This window comes from Akebia trifoliata, chromosome 1, assembly GCF_017979445.1.
Source record: "Akebia trifoliata isolate Shusen 1 chromosome 1, ASM1797944v1, whole genome shotgun sequence".
Taxonomy (NCBI): Eukaryota; Viridiplantae; Streptophyta; class Magnoliopsida; order Ranunculales; family Lardizabalaceae; genus Akebia; species Akebia trifoliata.
This window is the reverse complement of record NC_141375.1, coordinates 23,505,859-23,521,415: the sequence shown is the minus strand read 5'-3', so window position 1 is coordinate 23,521,415 and position 15,557 is coordinate 23,505,859.

The following is a 15,557-nucleotide window of genomic DNA, read 5'->3' as shown; positions in this document are numbered from 1 at the left end:
TGTCGTATCAATTGCGCATTTTGGGAGACCTTGAATATTTAAAAAACGATGGCACCGCTAAGCCAGTGATCAATGGTTTGATTTGATTGGATATATATAGACATTATACATTGTCATATTGAAGGTAAAGTCTTTTACCAGGAAAAGCCTAAGCTGAAATATTATTTACGTATTCTCCCTTAAAGTTGAAACAACCCCCTCGAAACCTTATTTTTAAAACTTAGTTACGAATTTTCCTTAATCATATATCACTTAAGATGCCTAAATGTAAAATAATATCAAGCTATTTTATTGTTGCCAAGCATATATGCCCATGTGTTTCTCATCATTTTTCTTTAGAAGCTGATCTAATATGAGATTTATCATAGTTTCTATAGAAATGATCGTTATAACAAGACATAAATTTCAATGTTTTTCCACAAGTAAGCGTAGTTGGTAAAGTCTTTGGGTGACAATATCATTAACCTGAGTTCTATTGCCACCAACACCAAGTTACTAATCTCATTACAAACAGTCATATCCGGTGGCAACACCAAAAACTTTCCATGACATGGATGACCACATTTTGAAAGTATAGTTGGGAGGAAGAATTAATATTAATAAAATAAATACGTTTTGTATGGGTCATAAATTCATATTTAATCTGGATTGTACACATGGAGGCTATACACCTTGATACATGGCAATGATAATGGAAAGGCTTACGATTACTGAAGGAACCTGATGAGTAAAGAAACTAAAAATAGATTGATTCTCTTAACTTTTGATAAATTACAATCAACCTAATAGGGTTTATACAGTAGACCAAATCTAATCCTAATTTAATCAAATCCCTTATCTTACGTTCCTAATCTAATATGAGATTTATCATAGTTTCTATAGAAATCATTTGATGCACATTGCTTCCCATCTAATATTCTAACACCCCCTCCCCCTCCCCCTCCCCCTCTCCCTCTCTCTCTCAAACTCATGGTAGTCGACGATCATTGTGAGTTTGCTAAAGTAAGTTGCATCCATGAACTAAATCATTGATGAAGATTCGGCAATTCCAATATAAGTTGTATCTATGATATAGAAATTTGCTTGACCAATTGTTCTATGAATGTCTTCCCAATAACAACGATGTATCCAACTATGTTGAAAATGAAGAGCAAATAGCTATACTCAAAAAAGGCCTCGATTGGATCATGATGAGTTTGACCAAGAAGGATTCAGAGGCTAAAAAATTGATAATAAACTTGATCAAAGAAATATTTAGAGATTCAAAATAGGTAATGAGCTTGATCACTATGGATTCAAGGGCTCTTTTGAATAAACAAAAAAAGAAAAAAAGAGAGAGCTTGATCACTATAGATTCAGGGGCTCTTGGATTAAAAAAGAAACTTTATCACTTTAGACCGAAAAGATTCTTTGATCAATGATGGTTTGGACTATATAAAATCCATTAGCAATGATTTTTCTTTTTTGGAATGATATTTGGATGTATTGGTGTTTTGGTGGGTCAAATAAAAAGGAATCCAAACTTCAAATGAATAGGATTGGGTTTAGATTGATTAACAAATGGGCTGGGTTTGTAATTTTAAGCCAAAAAAGATGGATTGAAATTATCAATGAATGTGAGTTTGGCTTAAAATGCAATCTATGCAATGCATACACGAGATGTACCATAAATAGGACTCTTGTGGGCATAAAAGTTGGGTTGAATCGGAAGTGTAGACACCCAAATTTGAACAGGTCCAACTCAAATAGGGCTAAAAAAACATATTCTTGTCAAAAAATTGTCAACGAGCCTAAGGGCCCAAATATTCAAAATTCGACGTTTTATTCAAAATTAAGGCCTTAGGACTTCCAAATAATCTTATAGGCCCACTACAATGCTTACCTAATTTCTAAAACCTACCATCATTTTTAATCTAACCTTAAGTCCAAGTCCTCATCAAATCCAATCTCAACCCAACCCAATTCTATAAATATCAAATCCAACCAAATCCCTAAGCCCGTTGACCTAAATTAATCCTAAATCCAACTCAACCTAAATCATTACCCAATATTCAAATCCATAACATTCAAATCCAAAACTATTCTCCTAACACATTCCTTGAATCATTCTACCACCCTATCCTACCCTACTTTATCATATCATTCTCCCAACACATTCATTAAATTATTTCACCACCTTATCCTATCCTACTCTATCCCACCATTCTCCCAACACATTCCTTAAATTACTCCACCACCTTATCATACACTACGCCCTACTCTACATTTGACCTATCCTTCACATATCATTCTCACAATCAACCTCTCCAAGATCCGAAGACAAGTTTCATTCATATCTTTATATAATTAAAAATTTTAAAAGAAAAATAAAATAAACAAAATGTTATTTTCATTTATTTTTAGGGTTAGACCCTTTTATCCCTAAAGATCATCTAACTCTATATAAATTCCCTCTTCTTATAAATCCAAATACACTATCAACCTCCATAAAAATACACTCTCAATCTCATCTAAAAACCTCACATATTCTCAAACCACTAAGAAAAATTTTAAATTTTCCTTCAACTCACTATCTCTTTCAACCTCCTTAAAATTCTCTTAAACCCCTACTCAACTTTCTAAAAGTCTAACAAAAATACATCTTCAAAAAGTTATTTCACCAAGAACTTAAGAAGAAGAAAAATAAATTCAAACTTCAAAAATGTAAGTTCGTTTCCTTCTCTTAATCACTTCATTTTACTTCTTCATTTTCAAATTTTTTGGAAGTCCATTTCCATTAAAAATGTAAGTCTTATAGGCATAGATACAATAGAGTCTCTCTCATAATGAAGTAACCCCCTGTGATCTAAACCCCAAAATAAAATCCCTTTACATATGAGGGTACAAATTTTCCATCACTATTAATTTTCTCTCTTAAATTGTCTAAAAATATAAAATGACCAAGTCATAGGTTACCACCCAACGTAGAGGAAATAAAGTGCCTAACACCGTGCTTATTTCTTAAATGGACCCCTTATCTATACGAGAGTCACTAAAAAAATATTTTTTCGAAAATATTTTACGAGTGCCTATTCACACCATTTTTCTAAAAAAGAATAGTGACGACTTCAAATTAAAGTAGTAGAGATCTTTAGAAATGAAAAATCCATGTCTACAGGAAGTGGGAAGAAAATTACAACTTTACATTAAAAATTAATGGACTATGGAGTTGTTTTCCCAAATAAGTTGACTTTAACCTTCAACTTATAAAAAAATGGGGTTTTCTCTTTTTGAAAGATAAAAAGATGGGTTTTTCTCACAATCATATAAATCAACTGTGATGATAAATCGATTCTCCGATTGTAATACAAAATAGGCTATAGATGAAACCAATCTAATTAGAGACTAAAATAATAAATGATATGCTATTGGTACTTGAGACAATCATAGAGTTCATAGAGAAAAAGTCGAAACAAGGATGATGAGTGACTTTGTGTATGAAATGTTTGATGAAATATATGAAGAAATGATGAACAAAACTTGATGCATAGAAAACAACGGCGGCATCACCCGTCAAAAGATGGATTAACCAAGAAATTAAGCTTGATCAGAAAACCAAGGCTCTGATACCAAATGATTTGGTTTGACTCGTGACCTAATTAGGACCGCACCAAATGTTAAATTTTTAAGATGATTTGTATTAAGACAATTGGCTTAAGGTTAGTACTTTAATTTAACCTAAGAGCACTCATATATCTATCTATTTCACCTTGATTAGACGGAACAAGCACTCAAGTTATTTAGAATTGGGGAATGATGCAAACGTAAGTCCTAAAAGTCTACGAAAATAATGCAATCCACGACTATGGTTTCGAATAAACTCAAAGGTTTGGATGAGTTTGGTTCAAGTCATTTGGGGGATCCTTTGCTTGTAGTAGGATTTTTTCATTTTTTGGATCTATGAGTTGGATTGGAGTTGCCACATAATTCTACAATCTAGAAATTGAAGTTTACTCAAATTTCATATTTGATGTGATCTATTTAATTTTGGTTTATACCAATTAAATATTTAGGTTAAAAACATGCATGCATAGTTGAAAAAGAAGTTATCCCACCAATGCCTAGCTGAGATGGTAAGGGTGACTGGATTTACTTCCTAGGCCACGCCTTCGAGTCTATATGTACCGCTCTATATAAAGTAACTATATTTAACTATTGTTCACATGTAGGGTGGCTAGTACGTACAACCTGTTAAAGAAAAATAAAAATAGTTGCAATTCAAGTTTAGGGAATTCAGGGTAAAACTTGATAAGAAAGGTTATTGTAGATACGTAGGCTTCAAAACCTTTGGGTGTTTAAAGTGATCTACTTAGGTTTTAAAGTCTCGACCATTCAATTAAGGTGTGAATGGGTACTATAAAATTGTTTTAAAATTCATTTTCCTTGATTTGTAGTGACTCTCATATTTAAATAGATAGGGAAAGGTCTTCTTAGAGATTTTAAATAAGGGAGTTCACTTGAGGGATAATGAAAGTATTAAGCACCTTGCCCCTCTCATCCAAAGATGATTATCAAAATGATCATATATGAAATATGTGAAATTAATTTTTTGAAGTTTTGAAGATAAAAGAAGTTATAGAGAGAATTAAGGAAAATAGGCAATAATTTAATTCTAAAAAATGAACAAGCCCTTACTAGAAGTAGGTGTGGAGAGATGAGATTTTCGAGTTCGAATATCTCTATTACTTGGGTTTGAAGTCACCACCATTCTTTTTTTAGAAAAGAGTATAAATGGACAATTGGAAAATGTTTTTGAATTTTTTTTTGTTAGTGACTCTCGTATGAATAATGGTCATTGGACCACCTAAGGTTTAGATAAGGGGGTTCATATTAGGGTATAGGGAAGACATTAGGCATCTTATTATCTCCACCATTATGAAAACCTCAAATTCAATCAATTTCAAAAAAGTAAATAAAAAAGTTGAAAAATCGGTTTGTGCCCTCAAATACAAAGGACTTTGATTTTGATTTAAACCATTAATGACTACTTTATTGAGGAAAGAGGCCTTCTATGATCCATACCTTTGGAAAATCTTAAAAAATGTAGATTCTTCGATCAAAGACCCATTTTCATAAGGAAATGGCCCAATGCCTAAGTCTCAAAGCTTTTTGTGGTGTGTGCACTAATGTATGGATTTTTTAAAAAATATTTTGAAAAGGATTTTCAACCTCTACCCTTTTGACCGAGTCGAAGCCTAATCTATCGGAAGTAGATGAAGGTTTGCATCACATATTAATGGTGATCTAAAGAAAAATAAAAATAAAAAGAGGAATGAGGGAAAAGTATAAGATGGGAAATTGGAGGGGAGAAAAGACAAAGGGGTTAATTTTTTTTTTTTTAGTTCATATCATACCTTGTTCTTCTTCCTCTTTGACTTTCTTATTGACCATCAAGTGATGAACTTCTTTGACTTAGTATTGGTATGTGGATATGTAAAACTCTTAGTGGTTGAAGGATATGAGTGAAGAGGTTATGAGAGGGGGGGATAGAGAGTTGAAAGAATTGAAACCTGTAAGAGGTTCAAGTCTTAGGAGAAATTGTGTTGAGAACGAGGGAAGGGTTTATAGGACTTTGGAAGGGACTCTTTTAAGGGTAGAATGTGATGAAATGGTGAAAAAGGTGTAGAATGATATGAGATTTATGAATAAGTATACGAAATTTAGGGTTGGGATAAGGATATTGTGGAAAAAGATGTAAGTATGTTTCTTTTGATTCAAATGGGTTGGATTCCTCAACTCATTTGGGTTAAGTGTTATGTGGGGTTAAGGGGAGTGGGTTTTGGTTATAAGAACGGTGGTGTAAGGGGATGGTTGTTAATATTTTTTAGAGGGTCGAAGAGATGATGACATGTGTCAAAAAGGTGTGGGGGTGTGTTAGGTGAGTTAATTAGGGAGAAGGGGTGTGGGGATGTCTTGTTATGAAAGATTTAGAGAAAATGATGGGGGTAGTTATGACATGGGTGTGGGTTGCAATACGGATAGATTGACTTTTTAGATAAAAATGATGAGGTTGATAGATGAACTAGGGAGGTGGGTTGTGAGTATGACATGTGTCTTATTATGATAATCATTGATATCTTATGGTGATTGATTGTAATCATTGGGCTTAGGTTTTGAATTGGGTTTCTAAGTCCAATAGGCTTACGGATTGGGTTGAGTTTGATTAGGTTAGGACACGTATAGGATTGGGTTGGGTTGAGTTTGATTAGGGTTGGATTTAGAGGTGAGGTGTTCGAGTGTAGATTGTAGATATAAAAATGAACAAATACTACTAAACTTTTGTGAGCAAAATTCATTCCACAAGGACAATAGTCGATTCAAATCTTTTTTCAATTTAAAATCAAAATAGATTTTTAAAAACCAAATTAAAAATAGAGTCTAGAGAAATTACAGCTAAGAAGTAGAATGAAATTGAAACAAGAATTGAAATTAAAGAAATGTAAGAGTTAGAAAGATCAAATCTACATTTGCAAGTTATCAAGATCAAATAAACATTTGCAAGTTATCTTAAAAATCTAAGCAATTCTAATTCGATTTCAATTCACGCAACAAAACTCTTGTTCAGGGATTGTAGGATAAATCGGTTAAATCATTTTGTTGAATCCAAAATATGTGTAAATCTTGAATCAAGGTAGGATTATCATATTTCTATCTTAAGTTGTCACTGAGCATGATTAAACTTGATCTCATCTAAGCATGAATCATCAAAGTGAGAACAATTAATACAAATCAGATAATCCATACTCAATAGTCTTCACACAAGCACATTTAAAACAAGTGTAATAGAATTGCTTAAACAAGATCAAAATAGACTTACTCCGGCATCATTGACCTCTCTATGGAGAGTCTAACTGATCATTACGAGAAACAAATTATAACAATATTAAAATATAAAAAATATGGTGGAGAAGGTAATGAAAGAATTCTTTACTGCACTTTGATTCCAAATTTGAAGGAATGATCAACTACAACGGTGTTACAAGAAGAAATTAAAGAAGAACAAGGAAAAAAGATGATTCTTGAGTTTCCTTCTACAAGGATTCTCTCTCACTTAACAAAAACAAGAAAATAACATAGTGTAATTAGGAAGAAAAAGATGGACCCCTTCCTTTGGGCAACCTCTCAATTTATAGCATTTCTTTTCAAGTTTTTGGTCAAATTTGTTTTAGTTGATTCGAGAAAGATCCACCACTGCAATAGCTAAAGAGTCTAAAAATTTCAGTATAAATCTCAAGGCACAATTCCTTGAGATTATCGCGGCGCACTACAAAGGTGCCGCGGTGTGGTGACGTGGCTGCATTGGCTCTGATTTTTGGATGGATGCTTCACTTTGACTTGGATATTATAACAACAATTATTTCAATATTTTTTGTCTCTAAAATTGCCCCTTTTCACCTATAAATAGTAGAAATTTCGATTAGCTCAATGATTTTGGCATTTTTATACAATTTGTTTTTATTTAAGGAGAAATAACAATTACATGTCAATAATCCTTGTGTAATCACGGTCCCAAAAATGTCTTTATGGGACTTTATCATGATGTGATGATAGTTAAAGGGGGGGAAGTTTCTCAGCCTATGGGCCAAGTAAGAGGGGCCCTAGGCCATTTATTTGAAAATAAAACAAATTTTTTTAGGATTTCGGCATAGGGGCCATTTGAATTTTTAGGTATTTTTGGGCACTTTGCATTGAGGGCCTATTCAAATTTGGGTGTCTTCAAAGTGCTTGGTGGATTTTTTATGAGCTTGGGATTTTGATGAAAATCCATTTGGATTTCATCATTTTTTATCCCAAAATGTTAAAACAAGTTTATGTGTTTCTTTAGGAGATTTTATTTATTGATTTTGATTTTTTGATGAAGTTCATGATTTGAATCACATCATATGTAAGAATTAAGATTATATGCATAAGATTTTATCCATTTTTTTTTTTTGTTGGCTATAAAGGTTGGATATAAGCCTACAAAGACATATATTCCTATTTGTAGCCATTTTAGTGAATTTATGCATGAGTGTATGCATGGGGTGGATTTAGCAAGAAAATATTACCTCGTAAGAAGGATTACTCTCTAATTCTATTACCACTAAGGAAAAAAAAAAGATAAACATCTAATTTTGAAAAAAATTAAATTTGCAAGTACAATAAATGAAATTTAAAGCAACTATACTATGTAATTTAAATTATATGGAAGTAAATAATGTAAAGATAAACTATGCTAATGCTCTTTAAAAGCTTATTGAGGGCTTAATGGGAGGATTACCTTAAAGAGTGATTATTTTCTACCTCCAAGCCTTTTGCTAGGAAATGTAAATCGATATTAAACAAAGGGAATTGCTTGAAATTAAATAATAGGATAGTAAGATTGAGAGAGAATGGAGGGCTTAACTCCACCTTGGTCTTCTTTTTCTTCTTGGATTTTCTTCTAGGGATTTTAAGAGAGGTTTGAAAAAAATGAAAGGCTAAAGAGATTTAGGAGAGATTTTGATAGAATTTTTGAATCACCAAATGAACTCCTCCATTTGCCTTGGAAAGATTTCATATTTATAGGATTTTGAAAGACCTTTGGGCATAAATTGGTTTTAATTCTCCAACTTTCCAATAATGTCATTAAAACCTTCTTGGAATATCCAAATTACTTTTTTTTTCCTTGGCTTTGATGGTATTTTACTCTTTATTAAGTCTTGCCAATCATGCTTATCAATGGGTAAGATTGTAAAAGCTAACAAATTCTAGAGGATTTTTTATGGAAGCTAAAATGGTCCTAAGACCTTAATTTTGAATCGAAATAAAGAGAACTAGACCAAATAACATACAATTAAGTGGTTGGATTTTGGATAATTTGGTCAATTCCCATAGGAGAGTCTTTAACAAATTAGGAATAGATAGGTCATTACGCACAAGCTCTAGAAAATTCTTTAGGGTGGACTAAGTGGTCATAAACTTTGAAAGATGGTTAATATATATTGAATGTCATGGAACTTCTTTGGGACTTTGAAGAAGGTTAGAAGGGTAGAAATGAAAATTCTCTTTAATGAATCTAAACAAATTAGGATTAAAGAAGGTAATTTATCTTAAGTGGGGACCAAGAAAGGCTTTGGGTCAAGATTAGGAGAATGAGAGGATTACCAAAAGACCTTGGGGATAGAAAATTATGAGGAGTTTCTACATGGGTATTTAGGGAATTAAGAGGGAATTAGATGAGGGAAAATTCAAATTAGGAGGGTGGACGAGGTCATTTATCTATTGAGAATCTCATGCATACATGGGCTCTCCAACGACCTAACTAAATTGGATGTAAACTGAGTACGATCAGAAGGAATTGTCTTTGGATGTATGTTGGGTATGGCTAGTGCAATTTTAGATGTGCACATCGCAAAGCAAAAGCCATCATAAAAAATAGCTTGGCCATATGCTTAGTACGACCAGGCAAAGTTATGCTTGGCCATTTGGTCCATATGGCTAAGCAAAAATTGAATTTTGATGATCCATGTTGATCCCTTTGATTGGTTTAAGTGGGTATTTGAAATCTTCTCGATTTGATCCTTAACATTGGATTTGAACAAGCTCTCAGACTTGTTCGATCAAATTGGGTATCTACAGTTGTTACTAGTACTATTTTAAAACATTAAAGTCACGATCCAACATTATTTCCTACTTTGGGAACAAAGGAATTTTGGGTCTATAAACACTCAAAATACCTGATTTTAAGGTTCAAATGTTGAGAAGCTGACGATAAGTACATTATGACAAGTAACATGCAATAATTAAAATTAAACTAAATCGTGTTGGAAAACTAAACTTGATGACTATCATGATAAGAAACATGAGAAAATAGTAACAACATACGGTGCATCAAAGATTAGACATATTAGAAATAGGATCATACATGGAAGAAATATAGACAATGTGTAATCATGGTCCAAACAAAACATGATGCTTAAATAGAAAATAACTAAAACACACAAAAGAATTTCCAAAAAACAAACAAAACATGCTGAAAATTAGTAAAACACATGATGATAAAGATCAGAGTTATGATAAAGAGGTTTATGTTTATTAGAATCAATTGGAAGTGAGTATTAAGAATACATGGGCAAACACAAAATACAAAATACAAAAAAAAAACACACACACACAGATTTATGTGGTTCTCTCAAGTAGGGGCGGAACCAAGATTTTCTTGTAGTGGGGGCAAACTATAGTTAGTTGTATAGTTGAAGAACTTGAAGATGAATGGTTTTAGGGAGAAATTTAGAGGTTTTTGGTTAGAAGTTGAAGAAAAGGATATTTAAGTCATTTTCAATTAGTATATGAGAAGGTCTGATCAAAAGCCAATGTCATCAACAAAAAATTGAGAGGGGGGGGGGGGAGGGGCAAAAATTGGAGGGAGGGAGGTAAGGGTGTGGGGGAAAATGGGGAGAGAGGTGAGAGAGTAGGGATAACTAGGGCATGTAATTAGTTGAAAATATAAAGGGCATCTCAAAGTTTTGTGGGGGCAATTGCCCCCACCAGCTCCGCCCTTGCCTTCAAAATTAAGGTACGTCCACGGATCACAAGAGAAAACTTACAATTATATTTTACACCCTTTCATAAAAAAGGAGAAATATAAATATATATATACCCTAGGGAAAATTTCTTGACATGTGGAATAGGCTTGAAAAGCTAGGTGGTCAAACCTACTATCCCCCCCTCCCCCAAGAAAAAACAAAACAAAAAATTATTTTACTTCTCTATTCGAGCCTAAATTTGATCATTTTTATTTATGGGCATCCAAAATTCTTGATACACAAAAAATTAAATAAAAATTACTAAATATGAAAATCAAATCAAATTTTGGATGTTGGAATCCTTATTTGAAAATCCACGGTAACGAGGTTGTTTCCTCGTATTTAAAGTAAAAGATTTATTTGCAATATTCTGGAGATCCTTAGCTTCTTCTCTAGGCAATCCTAAGTTACTTAAGTTTTCAATGTTTTTTGGGGGGTTTAAAATGGGTTTTTAGTTTCTAGATATATATGATAACAAAGTTAAGGCTCTTGTGTTGTAGATTATGGCTATGGTCTCCTACTAGTTTGGAGAAAGATTTCAATCTCAACTATAAAGCTCTCCATATCCAAGGCTTGTGGAAGTGCTTTTATAAAAGGTGGAATGGTTCCAAAATGATTTGGACTCTTTAATTTGGGCCCTTTGATTAGATTTAGAAAATGTTTTAGACCATTGAAGAGAGGTTGAGTTGAAGTTTGATTAGTTGGATTTATTTTGATAGATTTGGTTCCTCTGATGGGACTTAAGTGTGGGAAAGAGTTATATGAACTTGTACAAGGGTTTGTGTGAGCCCCATATGGAGTTCAAGTGAATTGGGATGTAGTCTTCGTCACATCAATCTCTTTTGGGATGATTGAGAACTTAAAAATTTGGATTGTGATACTTTTGGGGTTAGAATGGGCTCACGGACCACGGGATCCTTTGCTTAGGTGCACATTGCACGTGTATTGGCCAAGGCACTTGGAGGTCAAGCACAAGGCATGTTGGGTGACTTATTGGATTTTGAAACCAAATTTTCACTAAAATTAAAAGTTTTAAGATGTTTAAGATATTTTGGACTAAAATAAGGAGATACTCTGTTAGGGACATTTTAGTTTTTTTGTTTACAAATATATTGATTTTTTTTTTTTTTTGGAGAAATCTTAGATTGACTCTAAATTAATTTTGGGGATTTTTCCCAAAATGTGCACAACTTATGTCCAAATTTCAATTTCAGTACAGTGTTCATTTTAATTCCCAAACACATGCTTTTCCATTGAATTCGTCAATTTTATAATCAACGAATTCGTTGATAAATTACCAACTAGATCGTTGATAAGGCAAAATCGTTTGTATTTTATCAACAAATCCGTAGATTATAAAAGTGATGAATTCACTGTAAAAGCATGTTTTGGGAATTAAAATGAATAGTGTACCAAAATTGATTTTCGTCATATTTAACACACAAAATGCATATTCACCCTTGATTTTTTCACTTAGAGAGATTCCATTGCCCAAACAACTTTTACTAATAGCATATCAATGTATATGATACCAACATAGAATTATCACACATCATGTGGTGCTCTTAGTAAAAGTTAGTGTGGCAATAAAAGTTCTCTTTTCTTATTGTGGATGTATTTTCTCAGTGTGAAAGATGTTAGGATGGTTTGGATCACTAAGAATAGCTAGTATTGAGGTGATGAGATGATGAGCCATCTCTTCATCATCCTCCTTCATTCTTCGTATTTTTTTTTTTTTTTGGAGAAATCTTAGATTGACTCTAAATTAATTTTGGGGATTTTTCCCAAAATGTGCACAACTTATGTCCAAATTTCAATTTCAGTACAGTGTTCATTTTAATTCCCAAAACATGATTTTCCAGTGAATTCATCATTTTGTAATCTACGAATTTGTTGCTAAGATTAGTACATTGTTCATTTTAATTCCCAAAACATGATTTTCCAGTGAATTCATCATTTTGTAATCTACGAATTTGTTGCTAAGATTAGTACATTGTTCATTTTAATTCCCAAACACATGCTTTTCCATTGAATTCGTCAATTTTATAATCAACGAATTCGTTGATAAATTACCAACTAGATCGTTGATAAGGCAAAATCGTTTGTATTTTATCAACAAATCCGTAGATTATAAAAGTGATGAATTCACTGTAAAAGCATGTTTTGGGAATTAAAATGAATAGTGTACCAAAATTGATTTTCGTCATATTTAACACACAAAATGCATATTCACCCTTGATTTTTTCACTTAGAGAGATTCCATTGCCCAAACAACTTTTACTAATAGCATATCAATGTATATGATACCAACATAGAATTATCACACATCATGTGGTGCTCTTAGTAAAAGTTAGTGTGGCAATAAAAGTTCTCTTTTCTTATTGTGGATGTATTTTCTCAGTGTGAAAGATGTTAGGATGGTTTGGATCACTAAGAATAGCTAGTATTGAGGTGATGAGATGATGAGCCATCTCTTCATCATCCTCCTTCATTCTTCGTATTTTTTTTCCCTTTCATCTTCCCTCTCCCTCCATCAATGACCTAGTTAACCAAATTTTGGACGAAGCCAACCAAGTCAGACTTGAACTGATTCAAATTGTGCGCAGAATGGAGGTAAAAGCATTGGGATGAGTTATGAACATTCTTTTATATACAAAAACCAAGGAGGGAGGTGGCACTTATTATGATATATAGAAGGATGAGAGGGGGGGGGGGGGGGCACTTCGTTTGTGGTACAACTATTGGAATGGATATTGTTCTCGAGTGCTCCAACAAAACTATAAAAATCCATCTTATGTTTGATTATTGGGTTGAAGCCAACTTTCATGCATGGCTATACAATATTTTTATTCAAGGTAGAATGACTCCTAACTTATGGAGAATGGAGAGCCTAAAATGAAAATAGATCTAAGTCTCAAAAAAGATGTAAACTATCCAACAAGCCTTAACTACTAAAAATCACCCCTAGATATGGCCCAAAATAGTTGAACCTTAGACAAAAATTAACTAACATAACAATTTCATCCCAAACTCTACAATTGAGACATATTAGCTCCACACACTGCATTTTTTATCTTGAGCCTGATTAGTGATGTAAAAAACCTTGAGAACTTTTGCACAAGGCTGATGTTGATGGGCTGAGACATGATTTGCACATGCAATGCATTTGTACTTCAAAATAAAAAGTATTATATATATTATCGCCTCGTGTAAGTAAGAGAATTAGTGCTTCCCTACACTATGAAAAACACTATATCGTTTTGTCCCATTTTTGGACAAGAAAATGGAGTATATGCATGTAAATAGAAGCTCAAGAACTCACCTTAATGCTTTTACTTCCATTCATTTCAGACTTTGAAAGAGTTTAAAGATCAATTTGAACTAACATCATTTAAAATGAGGGGAAAGAGTTCTATAAATTAATACATATGAGAAAGATAAAAGAAATGGGATGGGACTTGAAAATGATCGAAGGAGAGAAATATCCAATCGAAAGAGGAAGAAAAATGGGGAGACATGGGGAATGAGATAAAGAAGATAAATTAAGTAACATTTAATTTTGATCAATTTTCAAGATGCCTTCAATGTTGATGATGTTTTTTTTTTTTGAGGGATGACTTAGATGCACCCCTCTACGTTTTGGTCAATATTAGAGACACGTCCCTGTGTTTTAAAATTAATCACGTGCCCCTATCCACCCACTTCTTCTATAAGAGAGAAAAATAACTTATCTAAAAGTCCTTGTCTTCAACCTATAACAAAAAACCTCTTTTTTCCCTCCCAAAAACTAATCATCTTCAATTATAAATTTCTTACCATTGGTGAGAAGAGAAACTCATTAAGAGATGAGAAGAGAAGAGAAGAGAAGAGAAGAGAAGAGAAACTCAATTTCTCTCCACCATGTTTGAATTGAAAGGAGAGAATTTGGGACAACTTTAGAATTTTAAAATATCTTAAAAGAGATATAGGAGCAGAGTTAGAATTATAAAATATTTTAAAATGGTTTCTTTCCATTTCACTCCTCTTTTCCCCACTTTTGGAGAGAAACTCACCTTTTTTCCTCTCCTTTTCTCTCCAATTCCTTTCTCTCATCTCCAGAGAAACTCATTTGTTTTTTCTTCTCTTCTCTTAATTTCTCTCAATCCAAACACAACGTAAGAGTTTATCTTTTTCCATCTTCAAATCTTAATATATGAGATTTTTGAGAAGTGCAAGCACATTTTCTTAAGATTAGTCGTCTTAAACCTCTTGGGTAAAATCTTTTAATCACATCTTCAACCTAAAGATTTTACCTCATTCCTCTTAAACATACTTACTTCAACTTAAACACCTCAAGAACGAGATATAGATTTTTGGTATAGGAAGAAGACGATGACTTGCTTTGGGTAGAAAATCAAGGGTTCGTGTGGATACAAGAGCCAGAAGTACTTAAAACATAAGTACTCCCAAAAATATTTTTTGAAGTACTATATGAAGTAACTAGATACGTGTTGTACATTTGAATGCAGGATATGAGAAGTATTTCTTATAGAGTTTTGTGTTTGAAAATTATTATGGATTCTGTTAAAATGATCAGATTATCCAAAATTAGTTATCTTCAACCGTTGGATAAAATCTTTTACTCTTATCTTCAATTTGAAAATTCCATCATTTTCAACTTACAAACCTCTAGAACAAGATAGGATTTTTGAAGAAAAAAAAGAAGACAATGATCAATTTTGGATAGAAAAATCAAAGAGTTTTTCTAAGAGGTCAAGGCGAGGTTGAAAACGATGGATTGGAGCTAGAAGATGTTGGATTTTCGGAGATAAACCAAAGGCTTATTTATGACCCACAAATTTGAAGATGATATATAAGGGATTTTGGCAAGAGGTTGAAGAGGGGTATTTTGATAATTTATGTAAGTATCAGAGAAAAAGACCTAAGTCAAGGGGGCATATCATCATTTTGAAAACACGGGTATCTCTAATA